Below are 18,435 nucleotides of genomic sequence, written 5' to 3'. Positions count from 1 at the left end.
ATGCAGAGGCCTGGAGTACCACTCCCATGGCCTTGTTGGGGTACAGAGCCGGTGGGGAGTAGGAGGGACATGACCTGGTTGGTGTGACAGGGCCTGGAAGGCGTGCCAGCGCTGTGTAGGCAGTTGGAGTTGCACACTCATTATGCAAAGGTCTTGTGTGGGCGATGAGTGCATGCCTGAGTGCATGCAACAGATGTATTGGATGGACATTGCTTGGTGGGTGGCCTCAACATCATGGTGTAGCGTGATGTGGCACATGCAAGGACATGAGGCACGTGCAATGTGCACGTAGCATGTGCAGACGGTCCAGCCTTTGCCACCACAACTGTGTCACACACAAGCAGATTACACCAAAATGAATGGGTGGAGGGAGGAAGGGGGGTGCGTCTTACAGGCGTGTGTGTGAGGGCAAATATAGAAACTCTGTGTGCCCTTGCTGCAGGGCCTGCAGCAGCAGGCGCCATGTCCTGAAAACCATGCCACAAGTTGCACACAAACACAAGCATGTCAGAAAGGACTACTGCAAAAGGTGTATGAGAAGGAAGGAGTGTCTGGTTCAACATGGCACACACACAGACAATGGATGCACATGCAGCAAAGTGGCCGTTGTGGGGACTGAGATGCCAAAATACCTACACAGCCATGTACATCATGCACAATACATATCATAATCCCTGACAAACAGCTTGCATCTTGCTACTCTACACATAGACTCATATGCACAATCTGTGATGACTATGCCAGACATGCCGCATGCACAGTGGCAAGAGACCTACATTGACAGAGATGAGGCACCTTGGAGGCTGAGGGACACCTTTATTAGTCATGTTTGCCGGAAGGCAAATGCATCTATATTAACAGATGCACAGGTCATGTGGATGAAAATGTGGGCCCTACACTGGCACCCCCCTTTGCACCACAGATGCAGGAAATCCATAGAACTGGCACACAAGTGACGGGTTTGAGGCAAACACCCCGTGCTGCTCACGGAGAGGCTGCTATTCACCATTGAGCCTCTAATGGGGATGTCCCACACTATGTCAACCCGGTGCATCACGTATGTTTCCGAGGGCAGTGTTACACACATTGATGCCTTCATCCCAATCCACAATCACATTACAGATGACTGTCACCAAGTGTGACTATCAATTCAGGTGAATCCAGCTCCATGTCATGTGCCCCATGGTTATTCTACATGTATGCAAAGTAACCAAACATGAACAGGAGCAGTGCACACACATTCCAAACAATTAGCACACCCAAAAAGCCGTGCTGCATCCCTTACCCTAAGGAGAATTTTCGACATGTCCGTGCATGTTACGCTGATTAAGCACACGTTGCTGTATTCATGAGGAATAGCAGGAGCACAACAATGCCACCAGCAGACAGCATGCGCAAATACCTGGGGATGAGAGACACACAAGAAGTGAGCCAAAAGAAGCACATCCGCATGCATGGGCATGTACTCGACACGTATAAGGTTGTCAACATGCTAGGTGAAAATAGTGTCTCAGGAAAGACATTCTTTTATTACACCATCACTCGAGTGACACATCCAAACACACCTCTGACTCACTTGCCATACATGCAGATGGACCCACACATTGCAACACATGCCACACAAGGCTCAATGCGTGCACACTCAGACACTGCAACTCACCACTAAGCAAAGAAGTTGTGTATGAGCCGACTCCGGATGTCCTCTTCCTCCTCCTCCTCCTCCTCAACATCACTTGCCTCGTCACCAAGCCCCTCATCCTCCACGGGTGGATGTTCCTGCTCATCCGGATCCAGGATGAGTGGCACAGCTTTCTCCACTGCCATGTTGTGCAGCATGCAGCACACGAGGAAGATTTTGCAGACCTTCACCGGTGCATATGGGAGTGCGCCGCCGGTCTTGTAGAAGCACCGGAATCGGCTCTTCAGGAGGCCAAAGGTCCTCTCTATCACTCGCCTGGTCTGCCCATGGGCGTTGTTGTACCGGTGATCGCCAGCCGTTCTGGGGTTGCGGAGAGGCGTGATCAGCCATGGCATGTTGGGATAGCCAGAGTCCCCTACATGGAAACATCATGGACAGAAGTGGGTCAGGAGAAGCAGTAAGACAGAAAGATGACGCTAAATACAGGAGTAACAGAGTATACCCACCAACAAGACATGCTCGTTCGTTGCGCAGCTGCAGCATCATTTCAGGCACCCTGCTATGCCTCATGATGTAGGCATCGTGTGCTGATCCTGGAAAACGAGCACAGACATGGGAAATCACCATGTTAGCAAGACACACCACAAGGGCACTAATGGAGTGGTAGTGTTTACGGTTGCGAAAGGCTACCTCCTGTGCCTGTGGTGGTACCAAAGCCACATGTGTCCCATCAATAGACCCAATGACATGGGGCATCCCTCCCAGGGCATAGAAGTCACCCTTGACACCTGTCAACTGCTCAGGAGTTGGGAAATGAATAAACTCATCCAGGTGAACCAACATGGCCTCTAAAAAATCATGCAGGACCCGGCTGAACATGGGCTGGAACATGTCACCAACATGAGCTATGGTATCTTGAAACGTACCCGTGGCAAAGAAATGTAGGGCTGCCATCATCTTCATCATGGGTGTCAGTGCAGTAGGATACCTGTGTAGGGGTTGGAGGTGTGGTGCCAGCCTTGCTGTCAAGTTCACAATCAACCGTTGGGTGAAGCGGTAGCGGCGTATACAGTCACGTTCCCTCAGGGCAGCCAAGTCTGGCTTTGGTCGGGGGAGAGGCGGAGCCCTGCAGTAATTTGGAAGGGACAACGAAGAGTGAGTACAGTACAACAACAATGTCAATGTACTGAGCACATGTTAAACAGCCAATACACATATGCTACATACAGAGTCAGGTCTGTGCAATATATCCTGGACACGTATGCCAGGCAGGTGACACTCCTACCAAGAGCCAGCTACAAACGTGGATTCTCAAGCTCAACATGACATGGCATGAAACTAGCTGTGGGCCAGTGTAAGTGAACAGGCAGACGCATTACAGGAGTGACAGACATCCACATATGTGCAGAAGAAGGATGTTTATCATACAGACAGGTTGCGGAACACTAGAGGCACAGGTCACATGTCCCTGAAAAAAGGACAGACCACACACCTTACCATGAAGGGGTACATGTCAAGACTGATCACACATACATTGATACTACGCAGATATGTCCTTGTCTCTCAAGTCCATGTTCGATGCATACATGCACACGTTACGTCTGATTCCACATGTGTCCTGGTGTGCATAATAGTGTGCCATGCCCATCCACACACATGCACATGTTGGATGCAGCAACTGCAGATGCATGTGACGGAACACCAACAGCATGTTTATGGGAACACATGACACACACATGACATACTCACATCGTTCAACGCCGGTAGTCACATGTCAGGTGTAATTATCTGTGTACCTGGCATCAGGGGACAGTTGCGGGTGTTTGCAACTGTGCCATGCCAGTGACGCATTGCTCAACAAGTCTGTACTACATGCACACATGTCAAAGGTGTGAAGGGGATGTGTGGCACATAGTGCACCATCACACATGACATGTGTACACAGCTCATCACACATCTATTGGGTTCAAACATGAGGAGATTTGTGCCACATCACAGCCTGACACACCTAGGCCCGAGACATGTAGGACTGCACTGACAATGACTTGATGTCCAGCCTTGGCCAAGTATGACAGCTCAATTCCTTTCTGTGTGCCGCCTGTCACCAGTGTAAGGTGTGAAACGCACCGTACACACGCTCTGAGGGCCTGTGTAGGGTCCGTATCACTATGATTGTGTTGCCGTAGGCGTACGCCATAGGGTTACGGTCTGTACACGCGTGTGTAGGGTCCGTATCACTATGGTTGTGTTGCCGTAGGCGTACGCCATAGGGATATGGTCCGTACACACGTGTGTAGGGTCCGTATCACAATGGTTGTGTTGCCGTAGGAGTACGCTATAGGGATACGGTCCGTTCACGCGTGTGTAGGGTCCGTATCACTATGGTAGTGTTGCCGTATGCGTACGCCATGGTGATACGGTCCGTACACGCGTGTGTAGGGTCCGTATCACTATGGTAGTGTAGCCGTACGCGTACGCCATGGTGATACGGTCCGTACACGCGTGTGTAGGGTCCGTATCACTATGGTAGTGTAGCCGTACGCGTACGCCATAGTGATACGGCCCCTACACACGCATGTACGGCCCGTATCCCTATGTCGTACGCCTACGGCAACACTATTATAGTGATACAGACCCTACACACGCGTGTACGGACCGTATCTCTATGTCGTACGCGTACGGCAACACTACCATAGTGATACGGACCCTACACACGCGTGTACGGACCGTATCCCTATGGCGTACGCCTACGGCAACACTACCATAGTGATACGGACCCTACACACGCGTGTACGGACCGTATCACTTGAGTAGTGGTGCCCTAGGGGCGTGGAACGCACCGTACCTGTGTGTGTATAGTGAAATTACATAGGGGACACATGAGGGACAAGTATAAGGGCTTAAATGCATGCTGGGTGTCATGGAGACCGAGTTTCCAGTTCAAATTATTCATCAGGTGGGCAGCAAAAGTCGGTTGGAGACAATATACAATTTTGCCAAGTGGTTGTTGACTTGACATCATGTTCAATTTTTGAATCATGCAAAGGCCCTCACTGGGGAAGGTTTAAAGGGATTGGAGGAAACGTAGGATGCAAATGAGACTGACCAATCACTCTGTACTCCTGTAAATGAAACAGGCCAGCAAGGCCAATATAAGGCAGCCAGGTCTCATGAGAGAGCACTTGCCTGCACAACCTTTCATTCCACACCATTGCTGCTGCTTGTGATTCCTCTGGCACCATGTCCAGGTCTGTGGAGAGGGCCCAGCCATTCACCCTGGAGGAGAATGTGGCATTGCTGGATGTCATCCTCCCACAGTACCCCAGCCTGTATGGGAGACCAGGGGAGCAGGTGAGTGCTGACTCCACTAGCTTAGACTGTGCCCCTTTTTTGTCACTGTCACTTCTGGCATTGTGTCCAGGTGTGACAGACATGCAATGTTCTTTAGAGTGGGTCCCGGGAGGGAATGGCTCATGTCTCCCATGCAGAGCATGCTGAAGTGCATGTCTGCACTCCTCACTTGCATAGTGCTTACTGTGACAATCACTGCATGGTGCATGCCACATTCTGCCTGGCTAATCCTCTTGGGAGTGTTGTTTCTACAGTCCTGATGTGATTCTGTGTTCCCCCCAGTGTGACAGGTGACTGTACCCACAGATGTGTGTGAGTTGAGTGTACCTGTGGTGAGAGTGTCCAAATGATGTGTTCGTCCCCTGGACATTGGTGTGTGTGTAAGTCCCCTGTCATGTGGGTGAGTGTCTATGTGGAGTGTTGCAGCCCAGATGCATGAGGGATGCATATACCCTACCCATCTGATGTGAGCAGGGAGCAGTGCTGTGTGTCTGACGTGCTGGGCTAGCCCAACACCTGTGACACCCCCAATTCAAGTGGCACATGTGCAGTGTGAGGTTTGTACCCGCAGTTGCCAATGGCAGGTGATTGTCCTGTGCCTGTGTGTGTCTGTGTACTCTGCTGAGGTTGCGTCAGTGGCCTGGGGCATGTGACTGCTTTGAGGTGCTGCACATAATCCTGGTGTAGCTTGTGATGGCCAGTGTGAGCCAGGATCATTGATTGTGTGGCACCCCTCATTCCACCTATGTACTTTCAATGCCACGTAGTGCATTTGGCCTTCCCCAGAGGATAATGTCCCTATGACAAAGGTGCAATGAGTTGGCTGCATACTATGCCCTGTTCACACCAGCCAAATTGTTCAAATGTGTGTCTCTGTGACATGTAGCAGGTGTATTGATGTTGTCTCACTTTGTCATCCTCACAGGTAGGCGCCTATGCCAAGGGGGAGATCTGGAAGGAGGCCGTCAGGGCCGTGAGGTCGGTGGAGGGACGAAAGCGGCGCCTGGCCCAGGTGAGGAAACGCTGGCAGGATATCCGGTGCTGGACCAGGAGGATCGCCCGGGTCTTGCTGGGAGACTCACCAGAAGGTCATAAGAACCGTGGGCGCCGCCGCCTCACCCACATAATGAAGCGTGTCCTGGCGGTGGTCTTCCCAGAGATGGATAGGCGCTTACGGGAGAAGCAGCAGCAGGAAGGGGGTAGGTACATGTGTGTTTGTTGTGTGTCACCAGCTTTTGGAAGTGCCCAGTCGCATGGATACACAGCCAGGGTTTATATGTGCAGTGCATATCCTGTTCCCCCGAGTCAACCTGTGCTGTTCTTCCTCCCTTTCCCTCCTTGACATGTGTACCCTGGTCTGTGTGTAGTCACTCTTGCACAAGGTTATCTAGGCTGCCTGTTAATCCAAGTGCCCAATGCTTGCAGCATCATGTGTGGGGGTGGTGTGTGACATGTGTTGGGACCTTGCCTGTGCCCTGGCCAGTTCAGTCATTGTGGGGTCCATGTTAGTTGCCACTGATGCTGAATCCCGACATAGGAGTGTGTCTTACAAGTGTACTGCCTTACAGCATGCATGACCAATGTTGTGCCCTCAGACATGATGTGCATGAGTGGGAGATGTGCATAGTGCAGGGACGGTCACTTCTGTTGCCGTCATATCCATACAGGACCATGGAGGAGTGTGGCCACTACAGTCCCTTGGGGCACCTTTTCCTAGGTATCATGTGTGTCATCCAACAATGTGGACATTCTCTGTGTCTTCAGCATAGGTTGGGCTCTGTGGAATTGTACCCTGGCCTAATTTGTATTTACGTAAAGTGTGCTACATGTGTCCACTGTACAGGGTGACCGAATTTGGCTTGTGCATACTCACAGTGGCCAGTGCCTGTGTGTCTTGGTACAACTATCTGATGATGGTTGTTTGTCAATTATATGTGTGGACAGGCTCACGAGGGGTACTTTGTGTACACTCAGGATTTATTGAAGGGCATGTTTGTAATCCCCGAGTAGGAGGTGTAAGTACTTCCTCTGTCTCAATCACATTGTCTCAGGTGGGGGGGGGGTTTGTGCGGGAAAGGCCTACATGTCCAAACCTTATGTCTCCTTGCCAGGTCTGGCCTGTGTGTGATGATTGTCTGAACATACACTCAACATGCAGTGACCCAGTCATGTTGGGCATGGTTTAATGTATTTGCTAAGCAGCATGTGCCAAAAGTTAGGAGACATGGTTCCTGCTCATCCCTTTTTTGGCAACGGTGTGTGGACCAGATACTGTGCTCGACTGTCCCCAGAGACTGGCTCCTCTGTCTAATTTGATATCAAGTTATTTGCTGTTGTGTCATGCTCTCCATTGTTTCCCAGTGGCATGGTGGGTCAACCAACTGTGTGGTGCAGGGCCTACATATGTGCGTAGTATTGTAGATGTTACTCATGTTGTTTTTCATGCTATGCACTGTGACCTATGTAGTTTTGAATCATGTGTCCTATGTATACAGGTGTCTGATTTTTCCTGTCTCTTCACCTTTCCCACAGCATCGTCGGGGGAAACCGAGGGAGACACTGGCACGGACCTTGAGGAGGGATCCAGCACCGGTGCCACCAGTGCTGGGGAGTCTGGCGCAGCGAGTGGCACGGAGGCCGAGGGGAGTGAGGCGGAGGACCTGTCCAGTCCCACCACCGACTATGACGCTGGCGGGTCCGAGGCTGAGCTCCCAGAGGGGGTGGAGGCTGCTCCCAGAGCTGAAAGCAGCACTCCATCTCTCGCCACCCCCTCCATTCCCATCACCGGCCTCCCACTTGCTCGGGTCCCTTCCCTCCGTGCTAGGTGACAACATGTCTCCTTCGTGCCAGGCACCGCACCCCCTGCCCCTGTCTCCCCTGCTGCCGTCAATGCTGAGTCTGTTGACATCCTGCGGCAGTTGCAGGTTGGTCAGACATCGCTGCTTAATGTCCTCCATGGCCACACCAGACTGCTGACACAGATGGTGTCGTACATGGAGGGCATGTCAGCAGCGATGTCTGACCAACGGATGTTGCTGAAGTCCATAGACTCGTCACTGACTGCAGCAGTGGATCTCCAGCAGCGCTCCGTCCACCCCCCCTACCCCTGCACCATCCACACTTCCCACTCCCATGCCTGTCCCACGCACACCCAGACGTCCCCATGCACGCACCCCACCAGACACAGGCAGCACACCACCAGGGAAGGCCAAGCGCACACCTCCTGTCACGCACACACAGGGGGAAGTAGGCACACCCACTGGGTCGGGGGGCAAATGGCAGCCACACAGCCACAGTGGGAGTCCGCAGTCCTCACGACCCACTTCCTCCAAAACCACTCCCCTTAGCTCCCCTGCCCAACAGTCGGACAAAGAGTCCTTCATGGCCAGTCTGTCCCTCAGCCCCAGTGTGACACAACCCCGCAAGCGGTCGAGGAAGTCCCCAGGCAGGGGAGCTGAGTCCCCCCCCCTGTCCACACCCTCCCACAGTAGCGCTGCAACCCATCCCTCCGACACCCCCCTCCTTGGGGCCTGTGGTTCATTCGGGTGCAGGGGAGACGCTGGAGGAGCTTGCAACCGTGTGCAGCGCCCTGCTAACCACCACCTTTGGCGCTGCCCCACCCCCTGTGGTGGAATCGTCCGTCCCTGCACCCACAACACCTACCCTTGCCCCTCCTGTCCCTACGGTGCCTGGTCCTTCCCCCCCACATGATGCCCCCCCTTCTGTGGATGATATGGAAGAGTGAACTGTGCAGGCAAGCTAGGGGAGACACGTCCCAAAGTGTCCCCCACCAGGACTTCGCAAAGGCCAGGCCTATGGGCCCTGTATATAGTGGACATTTCTTTTGCTATTATTTTTTATGCTGAATAAAGCATTTTGATTTTCATTTGCACACAAATGCTTTTCTGGTCTTGCTGTTGGTGGTGTTGCTCCATGATTTGGGGTGGTGATAATGTGTTAGGTGTCTGTGAAATGTTGTAGTGTGCTGCTCATGGGGTGGAACCTGATATCTGTGTGCCATCACAAGGTATCTGCAAATAATCTTTGGTCATGTAAGCTCTTACTGTATGGTGACATTGTCCCAAGGTGTGTTCCTTCCTCTGTGGACCCTGACATCTTCCCTGCAGGGTGTTTCCCAATTGTTGTGCTGAGCTCTGTCTCAATTTCCTGGGTGTGTGACGGATCCCTTCAACTTTGGCCATGCATGCTCAGCAATGTCTCCACCTGCATCATTTGTGGCATCCTTGGTGGTCACTGTACTTGTGTATGGAGTATATTGACATGACTTCATGTGGACATGTTCCCTTTTACACACTATGCATGTGTGTACTCCCAGCCTCGCACACATGTGTTACGTGTTCTGCAGGGTCTTTGGGCTCCTGTCTGACAATTGTGGGCATTGTATCTGCGGGTACTCCACCCTTTTCCTTCCATGGGAGGCAACAACTTGTTGGCTGCCCCAGCACCTGTACATTCCTATCAGTCCTGGAATGTGCGTGACAGTGTATGTTCCCTTTGGGTCTCTTAGTTTAGTAGGGTGGCACATGAGTATACAGTCTTGTTGCATGCTCTCAGTGTGTGTATTGTGCTGCCAGGGGTGGGTAAGCATGTGTCATTTGTCATCACACCCACATGTGGTGTGTCATGCAGTGGGGGATGGACATCCACCCTCATGGGAGTAGGACACTGCTGTCAGTGATGTGTTGGCAAGCCACTCTCAATATAGTCGCACTTTGTGTATGCCTTCATGCACCCATGGAGTTTTGCTAATTGTAGGATGGTGTACACACCACCATGTCTCTGTCCATTGCTGGGAGGACTCTGCACCCACCGCTCCTGTGTCTGGGCACTGCTGGGAGTGATAGGCACCCACGCCTCCTATGTCTGGGCACTGCTGGGAGGACTCTGCACCCACCCCTCCTGTGTCTGGGCACTGCTGGGAGGACTCTGCACCCACCCCTCCTGTGTCTGGGCACTGCTGGGAGGACTCTGCACCCACCCCTCCTATGTCTGGGCACCGCTGGGAGGACTCTACACCCACCCCTCCTGTGTCTGGGCACTGCTGGGAGTGATAGGCACCCACCCCTCCTATGTCTGGGCACTGCTGGGAGGACTCTGCACACACCCCTCCTGTGTCTGGGCACTGCTGGGAGGACTCTGCACCCACCCCTCCTGTGTCTGGGCACTGCTGGGAGGAATCTGCACCCAACCCTCCTATGTCTGGGCACTGCTGGGAAGACTCTGCACCCACCCCTCCTGTGTCTGGGCACTGCTGGGAGGACTCTGCACCCACCCCTCCTGTGTCTGGGCACTGCTGGGAGTGATAGGCACCCACCCCTCCTATGTCTGGGCACCGCTGGGAGGACTTTGCACCCACCCCTCCTGTGTCTGGGCACTGCTGGTAGTGATAGGCACCCACCCCTCCTATGTCTGGGCACTGCTGGGAGGACTCTGCACCCACCCCTCCTGTGTCTGGGCACTGCTGGGAGGACTCGGCACCCACCCCCCTGTGTCTGGGCACTGCTGGGAGGACTCTGCACCCACCCCTCCTATGTCTGGGCACTGCTGGGAGGACTCTGCACCCACCCCTCCTATGTCTGGGCACTGCTGGGAGGACTCTGCACCCACCCCTCCAGTGTCTGGGCACTGCTGGGAGGACTCTGCACCCACCCCTCCTGTGTCTGGGCACTGCTGGGAGTGATAGGCACCCACCCCTCCTATGTCTGGGCACTGCTGGGAGGACTCTGCACCCACCCCTCCTGTGTCTGGGCACTGCTGGGAGGACTCTGCACCCAGCCCTCCTGTGTCTGGGCACTGCTGGGAGTGATAGGCACCCACCCCTCCTATGTCTGGGCACTGCTGGGAGGACTCTGCACCCACCCCTCCTATGTCTGGGCACTGCTGGGAGGACTCTGCACCCACCCCTCCTGTGCCTGGGCACTGCTGGGAGTGATAGGCACCCACCCCTCCTATGTCTGGGCACTGCTGGGAGGACTCTGCACCCACCCCTCCTGTGTCTGGGCACTGCTGGGAGGACTCTGCACCCACCCCTCCTGTGTCTGGGCACTGCTGGGAGGACTCTGCACCCACCCCTCCTATGTCTGGGCACTGCTGGGAGGACTCTGCACCCACCCCTCCTGTGTCTGGGCACTGCTGGGAGGACTCTGCACCCACCCCTCCTGTGTCTGGGTACTGCTGGGAGTGATAGGCACCCACCCCTCCTATGTACCCTCCTGTGTCTGGGCACTGCTGGGAGGACTCTGCACCCACCCCTCCTGTGTCTGGGCACTGCTGGGAGTGATAGGCACCCGCCCCTCCTATGTCTGGGCACCGCTGGGAGGACTCTGCACCCACCCCTCCTGTGTCTGGGCACTGCTGGGAGTGATAGGCACCCACCCCTCCTATGTCTGGGCACTGCTGGGAGGACTCTGCACCCACCCCTCCTGTGTCTGGGCACTGCTGGGAGGACTCTGCACTCACCCCTCCTGTGTCTGGGCACTGCTGGGAGGACTCTGCACCCACCCCTCCTATGTCTGGGCACTGCTGGGAGGACTCTGCACCCACCCCTCCTGTGTCTGGGTACTGCTGGGAGGACTCTGCACCCACCCCTCCTGTGTCTGGGCACTGCTGGGAGGACTCTGCACCCACCCCTCGTATGTCTGGGCACTGCTGGGAGGACTCTGCACCCACCCCTCCTATGTCTGGGCACTGCTGGGAGGACTCTGCACCCACCCCTCCTGGAGGACTCTGCACCCACCCCTCCTGTGTCTGGGCACTGCTGGGAGGACTCTGCACCCACCCCTCCTGTGTCTGGGCACTGCTGGGAGGACTCTGCACCCACCCCTCCTGTGTATGGGCACTGCTGGGAGGACTCTGCACCCACCCCTCCTGTGTCTGGGCACTGCTGGGAGGACTCTGCACCCACCCCTCCTGTGTATGGGCACTGCTGGGAGGACTCTGCACCCACCCCTCCTATGTCTGGGCACTGCTGGGAGGACTCTGCACCCACCCCTCTAATGTCTGGGCACTGCTGGGAGGACTGTGCACCCACCCCTCCTGTGTCTGGGCACTGCTGGGAGGACTCTGCACCCACCCTCCTGTGTCTGGGCACTGCTGGGAGTGATAGGCACCCACCCCTCCTATGTCTGGGCACTGCTGGGAGGACTCTGCACCCACCCCTCCTATGTCTGGGCACTGCTGGGAGGACTCTGCACCCACCTCTTCTGTGTCTGGGCACTGCTGGGAGTGATAGGCACCCACCCCTCCTGTGTCTGGGCACTGCTGGGAGGACTCTGCACCCACCCCTCCTATGTCTGGGCACTGCTGGAAGGACTCTGCACCCACCCCTCCTGTGTCATGGCACTGCTCGGAGGACTCTGCACCCACGCCTCCTGTGATCGGGCACTGCTGGGAGTGATAGGCACCCACCCCTCCTGTGTCTGGGCACTGCTGGGAGGACTCTGCACCCACCCCTCCTGTGTCTGGGCACTGCTGGGAGGACTCTGCACCCACCCCTCCTATGTCTGGGCACTGCTGGGAGGACTCTGCACCTACCCCTCCTGTGTGTGGGCACTGCTGGGAGTGATAGGCACCCATCCCTCCTGTGTCTGGGCACTGCTGGGAGGACTCTGCACCCACCCCTCCTGTGTCTGGGCACTGCTGGGAGGACTCTGCACCCACCCCTCCTGTGTCTGGGCACTGCTGGGAGGACTCTGCACCCACCCCTCCTGTGTCTGGGCACTGCTGGGAGGACTCTGCACCCACCCCTCCTGTGTCTGGGCACTGCTGGGAGGACTCTGCACCCACCCCTCCTGTGTCTGGGCACTGCTGGGAGGACTCTGCACCTACCCCTCCTGTATGTGGGCACTGCTGGGAGTGATAGGCACCCATCCCTCCTGTGTCTGGGCACTGCTGGGAGGACTCTGCACCCACCCCTCCTGTGTCTGGGCACTGCTGGGAGGACTCTGCACCCACCCCTCCTATGTCTGGGCACCGCTGGGAGGACTCTACACCCACCCCTCCTGTGTCTGGGCACTGCTGGGAGTGATAGGCACCCACCCCTCCTATGTCTGGGCACTGCTGGGAGGACTCTGCACACACCCCTCCTGTGTCTGGGCACTGCTGGGAGGACTCTGCACCCACCCCTCCTGTGTCTGGGCACTGCTGGGAGGAATCTGCACCCATCCCTCCTATGTCTTGGCACTGCTGGGAAGACTCTGCACCCACCCCTCCTGTGTCTGGGCACTGCTGGGAGGACTCTGCACCCACCCCTCCTGTGTCTGGGCACTGCTGGGAGTGATAGGCACCCACCCCTCCTATGTCTGGGCACCGCTGGGAGGACTTTGCACCCACCCCTCCTATGTCTGGGCACTGCTGGGAGTGATAGGCACCCACCCCTCCTATGTCTGGGCACTGCTGGGAGGACTCTGCACCCACCCCTCCTGTGTCTGGGCACTGCTGGGAAGACTCGGCACCCACCCCCCTGTGTCTGGGCACTGCTGGGAGGACTCTGCACCCACCCCTCCTATGTCTGGGCACTGCTGGGAGGACTCTGCACCCACCCCTCCTCTGTCTGGGCACTGCTGGGAGGACTCTGCACCCACCCCTCCAGTGTCTGGGCACTGCTGGGAGGACTCTGCACCCACCCCTCCTGTGTCTGGGCACTGCTGGGAGTGATAGGCACCCACCCCTCCTATGTCTGGGCACTGCTGGGAGGACTCTGCACCCACCCCTCCTGTGTCTGGGCACTGCTGGGAGGACTCTGCACCCAGCCCTCCTGTGTCTGGGCACTGCTGGGAGTGATAGGCACCCACCCCTCCTATGTCTGGGCACTGCTGGGAGGACTCTGCACCCACCCCTCCTATGTCTGGGCACTGCTGGGAGGACTCTGCACCCACCCCTCCTGTGCCTGGGCACTGCTGGGAGTGATAGGCACCCACCCCTCCTATGTCTGGGCACTGCTGGGAGGACTCTGCACCCACCCCTCCTGTGTCTGGGCACTGTTGGGAGGACTCTGCACCCACCCCTCCTGTGTCTGGGCACTGCTGGGAGGACTCTGCACCCACCCCTCCTATGTCTGGGCACTGCTGGGAGGACTCTGCACCCACCCCTCCTGTGTCTGGGCACTGCTGGGAGGACTCTGCACCCACCCCTCCTGTGTCTGGGCACTGCTGGGAGTGATAGGCACCCACCCCTCCTATGTCTGGGCACTGCTGGGAGTGATAGGCACCCACCCCTCCTATGTCTGGGCACTGCTGGGAGGACTCTGCACCCACCCCTCCTATGTCTGGGCACTGCTGGGAGGACTCTGCACCCACCTCTTCTGTGTCTGGGCACTGCTGGGAGTGATAGGCACCCACCCCTCCTGTGTCTGGGCACTGCTGGGAGGACTCTGCACCCACCCCTCCTGTGTCTGGGCACTGCTGGGAGGACTCTGCACCCACCCCTCCTGTGTCTGGGTACTGCTGGGAGTGATAGGCACCCACCCCTCCTGTGTCTGGGCACTGCTGGGAGGACTCTGCACCCACCCCTCCTGTGTCTGGGCACTGCTGGGAGGACTCTGCACCCACCCCTCCTGTGTCTGGGTACTGCTGGGAGTGATAGGCACCCACCCCTCCTGTGTCTGGGCACTGCTGGGAGGACTCTGCACCCACCCCTCCTATGTCTGGGCACTGCTGGGAGGACTCTGCACCAAACCCTCCTGTGTCTGGGCACTGCTGGGAGGACTCTGCACCCACCCCTCCTGTGTCTGGGCACTGCTGGGAGTGATAGGCACCCGCCCCTCCTATGTCTGGGCACCGCTGGGAGGACTCTGCACCCACCCCTCCTGTGTCTGGGCACTGCTGGGAGTGATAGGCACCCACCCCTCCTATGTCTGGGCACTGCTGGGAAGACTCTGCACCCACCCCTCCTGTGTCTGGGCACTGCTGGGAGGACTCTGCACTCACCCCTCCTGTGTCTGGGCACTGCTGGGAGGACTCTGCACCCACCCCTCCTGTGTCTGGGTACTGCTGGGAGGACTCTGCACCCACCCCTCCTGTGTCTGGGCACTGCTGGGAGGACTCTGTACCCACCCCTCGTATGTCTGGGCACTGCTGGGAGGACTCTGCACCCACCCCTCCTATGTCTGGGCACTGCTGGGAGGACTCTGCACCCACCCCTCCTGGAGGACTCTGCACCCACCCCTCCTGTGTCTGGGCACTGCTGGGAGTGATAGGCACCCACCCCTCCTATGTCTGGGCACTGCTGGGAGTGATAGGCACCCACCCCTCCTATGTCTGGGCACCGCTGGGAGGACTCTGCACCCACCCCTCCTGTGTCTGGGCACTGCTGGGAGTGATAGGCACCCACCCCTCCTATGTCTGGGCACTGCTGGGAGGACTCTGCACCCACCCCTCCTGTGTCTGGGCACTGCTGGGAGGACTCTGCACCCACCCCTCCTATGTCTGGGCACTGCTGGGAGGACTCTGCACCCACCCCTCCTATGTCTGGGCACTGCTGGGAGGACTCTGCACCCACCCCTCCTGTGTCTGGGCACTGCTGGGAGTGATAGGCACCCACCCCTCCTATGTCTGGGCACTGCTGGGAGGACTCTGCACCCACCCCTCCTGTGTCTGGGCACTGCTGGGAGGACTCTGCACCCACCCCTCCTGTGTATGGGCACTGCTGGGAGGACTCTGCACCCACCCCTCCTATGTCTGGGCACTGCTGGGAGGACTCTGCACCCACCCCTCTTATGTCTGGGCACTGCTGGGAGGACTCTGCACCCACCCCTCCTGTGTATGGGCACTGCTGGGAGGACTCTGCACCCACCCCTCCTATGTCTGGGCACTGCTGGGAGGACTCTGCACCCACCCCTCTTATGTCTGGGCACTGCTGGGAGGACTCTGCACCCACCCCTCCTGTGTCTGGGCACTGCTGGGAGGACTCTGCGCCCACCCCTCCTGTGCCTGGGCACTGCTGGGAGTGATAGGCACCCACCCCTCCTATGTCTGGGCACTGCTGGGAGGACTCTGCACCCACCCCTCCTATGTCTAGGCACTGCTGGGAGGACTCTGCACCCACCTCTTCTGTGTCTGGGCACTGCTGGGAGTGATAGGCACCCACCCCTCCTGTGTCTGGGCACTGCTGAGAGGACTCTGCACCCACCCCTCCTATGTCTGGGCACTGCTGGAAGGACTCTGCACCCACCCCTCCTGTGTCATGGCACTGCTCGGAGGACTCTGCACCCACCCCTCCTGTGATCGGGCACTGCTGGGAGTGATAGGCACCCACCCCTCCTATGTCTGGGCACTGCTGGGAGGACTCTGCACCCACCCCTCCTGTGTCTGGGCACTGCTGGGAGGACTCTGCACCTACCCCTCCTGTGTGTGGGCACTGCTGGGAGTGATAGGCACCCATCCCTCCTGTGTCTGGGCACTGCTGGGAGGACTCTGCACCCACCCCTCCTGTGTCTGGGCACTGCTGGGAGGACTCTGCACCCACCCCTCCTGTGTCTGGGCACTGCTGGGAGGACTCTGCACCCACCCCTCCTGTGTCTGGGCACTGCTGGGAGGACTCTGCACCCACCCCTCCTGTGTCTGGGCACTGCTGGGAGGACTCTGCACCCACCCCTCCTGTGTCTGGGCACTGCTGGGAGGACTCTGCACCTACCCCTCCTGTGTGTGGGCACTGCTGGGAGTGATAGGCACCCGCCCCTCCTATGTCTGGGCACCGCTGGGAGGACTCTGCACCCACCCCTCCTGTGTCTGGGCACTGCTGGGAGTGATAGGCACCCACCCCTCCTATGTCTGGGCACTGCTGGGAAGACTCTGCACCCACCCCTCCTGTGTCTGGGCACTGCTGGGAGGACTCTGCACTCACCCCTCCTGTGTCTGGGCACTGCTGGGAGGACTCTGCACCCACCCCTCCTGTGTCTGGGTACTGCTGGGAGGACTCTGCACCCACCCCTCCTGTGTCTGGGCACTGCTGGGAGGACTCTGCACCCACCCCTCGTATGTCTGGGCACTGCTGGGAGGACTCTGCACCCACCCCTCCTATGTCTGGGCACTGCTGGGAGGACTCTGCACCCACCCCTCCTGGAGGACTCTGCACCCACCCCTCCTGTGTCTGGGCACTGCTGGGAGTGATAGGCACCCACCCCTCCTATGTCTGGGCACTGCTGGGAGTGATAGGCACCCACCCCTCCTATGTCTGGGCACCGCTGGGAGGACTCTGCACCCACCCCTCCTGTGTCTGGGCACTGCTGGGAGTGATAGGCACCCACCCCTCCTATGTCTGGGCACTGCTGGGAGGACTCTGCACCCACCCCTCCTGTGTCTGGGCACTGCTGGGAGGACTCTGCACCCACCCCTCCTATGTCTGGGCACTGCTGGGAGGACTCTGCACCCACCCCTCCTATGTCTGGGCACTGCTGGGAGGACTCTGCACCCACCCCTCCTGTGTCTGGGCACTGCTGGGAGTGATAGGCACCCACCCCTCCTATGTCTGGGCACTGCTGGGAGGACTCTGCACCCACCCCTCCTGTGTCTGGGCACTGCTGGGAGGACTCTGCACCCACCCCTCCTGTGTATGGGCACTGCTGGGAGGACTCTGCACCCACCCCCCCTATGTCTGGGCACTGCTGGGAGGACTCTGCACCCACCCCTCTTATGTCTGGGCACTGCTGGGAGGACTCTGCACCCACCCCTCCTGTGTATGGGCACTGCTGGGAGGACTCTGCACCCACCCCTCCTATGTCTGGGCACTGCTGGGAGGACTCTGCACCCACCCCTCTTATGTCTGGGCACTGCTGGGAGGACTCTGCACCCACCCCTCCTGTGTCTGGGCACTGCTGGGAGGACTCTGCGCCCACCCCTCCTGTGCCTGGGCACTGCTGGGAGTGATAGGCACCCACCCCTCCTATGTCTGGGCACTGCTGGGAGGACTCTGCACCCACCCCTCCTATGTCTAGGCACTGCTGGGAGGACTCTGCACCCACCTCTTCTGTGTCTGGGCACTGCTGGGAGTGATAGGCACCCACCCCTCCTGTGTCTGGGCACTGCTGAGAGGACTCTGCACCCACCCCTCCTATGTCTGGGCACTGCTGGAAGGACTCTGCACCCACCCCTCCTGTGTCATGGCACTGCTCGGAGGACTCTGCACCCACCCCTCCTGTGATCGGGCACTGCTGGGAGTGATAGGCACCCACCCCTCCTATGTCTGGGCACTGCTGGGAGGACTCTGCACCCACCCCTCCTGTGTCTGGGCACTGCTGGGAGGACTCTGCACCTACCCCTCCTGTGTGTGGGCACTGCTGGGAGTGATAGGCACCCATCCCTCCTGTGTCTGGGCACTGCTGGGAGGACTCTGCACCCACCCCTCCTGTGTCTGGGCACTGCTGGGAGGACTCTGCACCCACCCCTCCTGTGTCTGGGCACTGCTGGGAGGACTCTGCACCCACCCCT

This window comes from Triturus cristatus, chromosome 1_1 (genome assembly GCF_964204655.1).
Source record: "Triturus cristatus chromosome 1_1, aTriCri1.1, whole genome shotgun sequence".
NCBI classification, from domain to species: Eukaryota; Metazoa; Chordata; class Amphibia; order Caudata; family Salamandridae; genus Triturus; species Triturus cristatus.
This window is presented reverse-complemented; position numbering follows the sequence as displayed.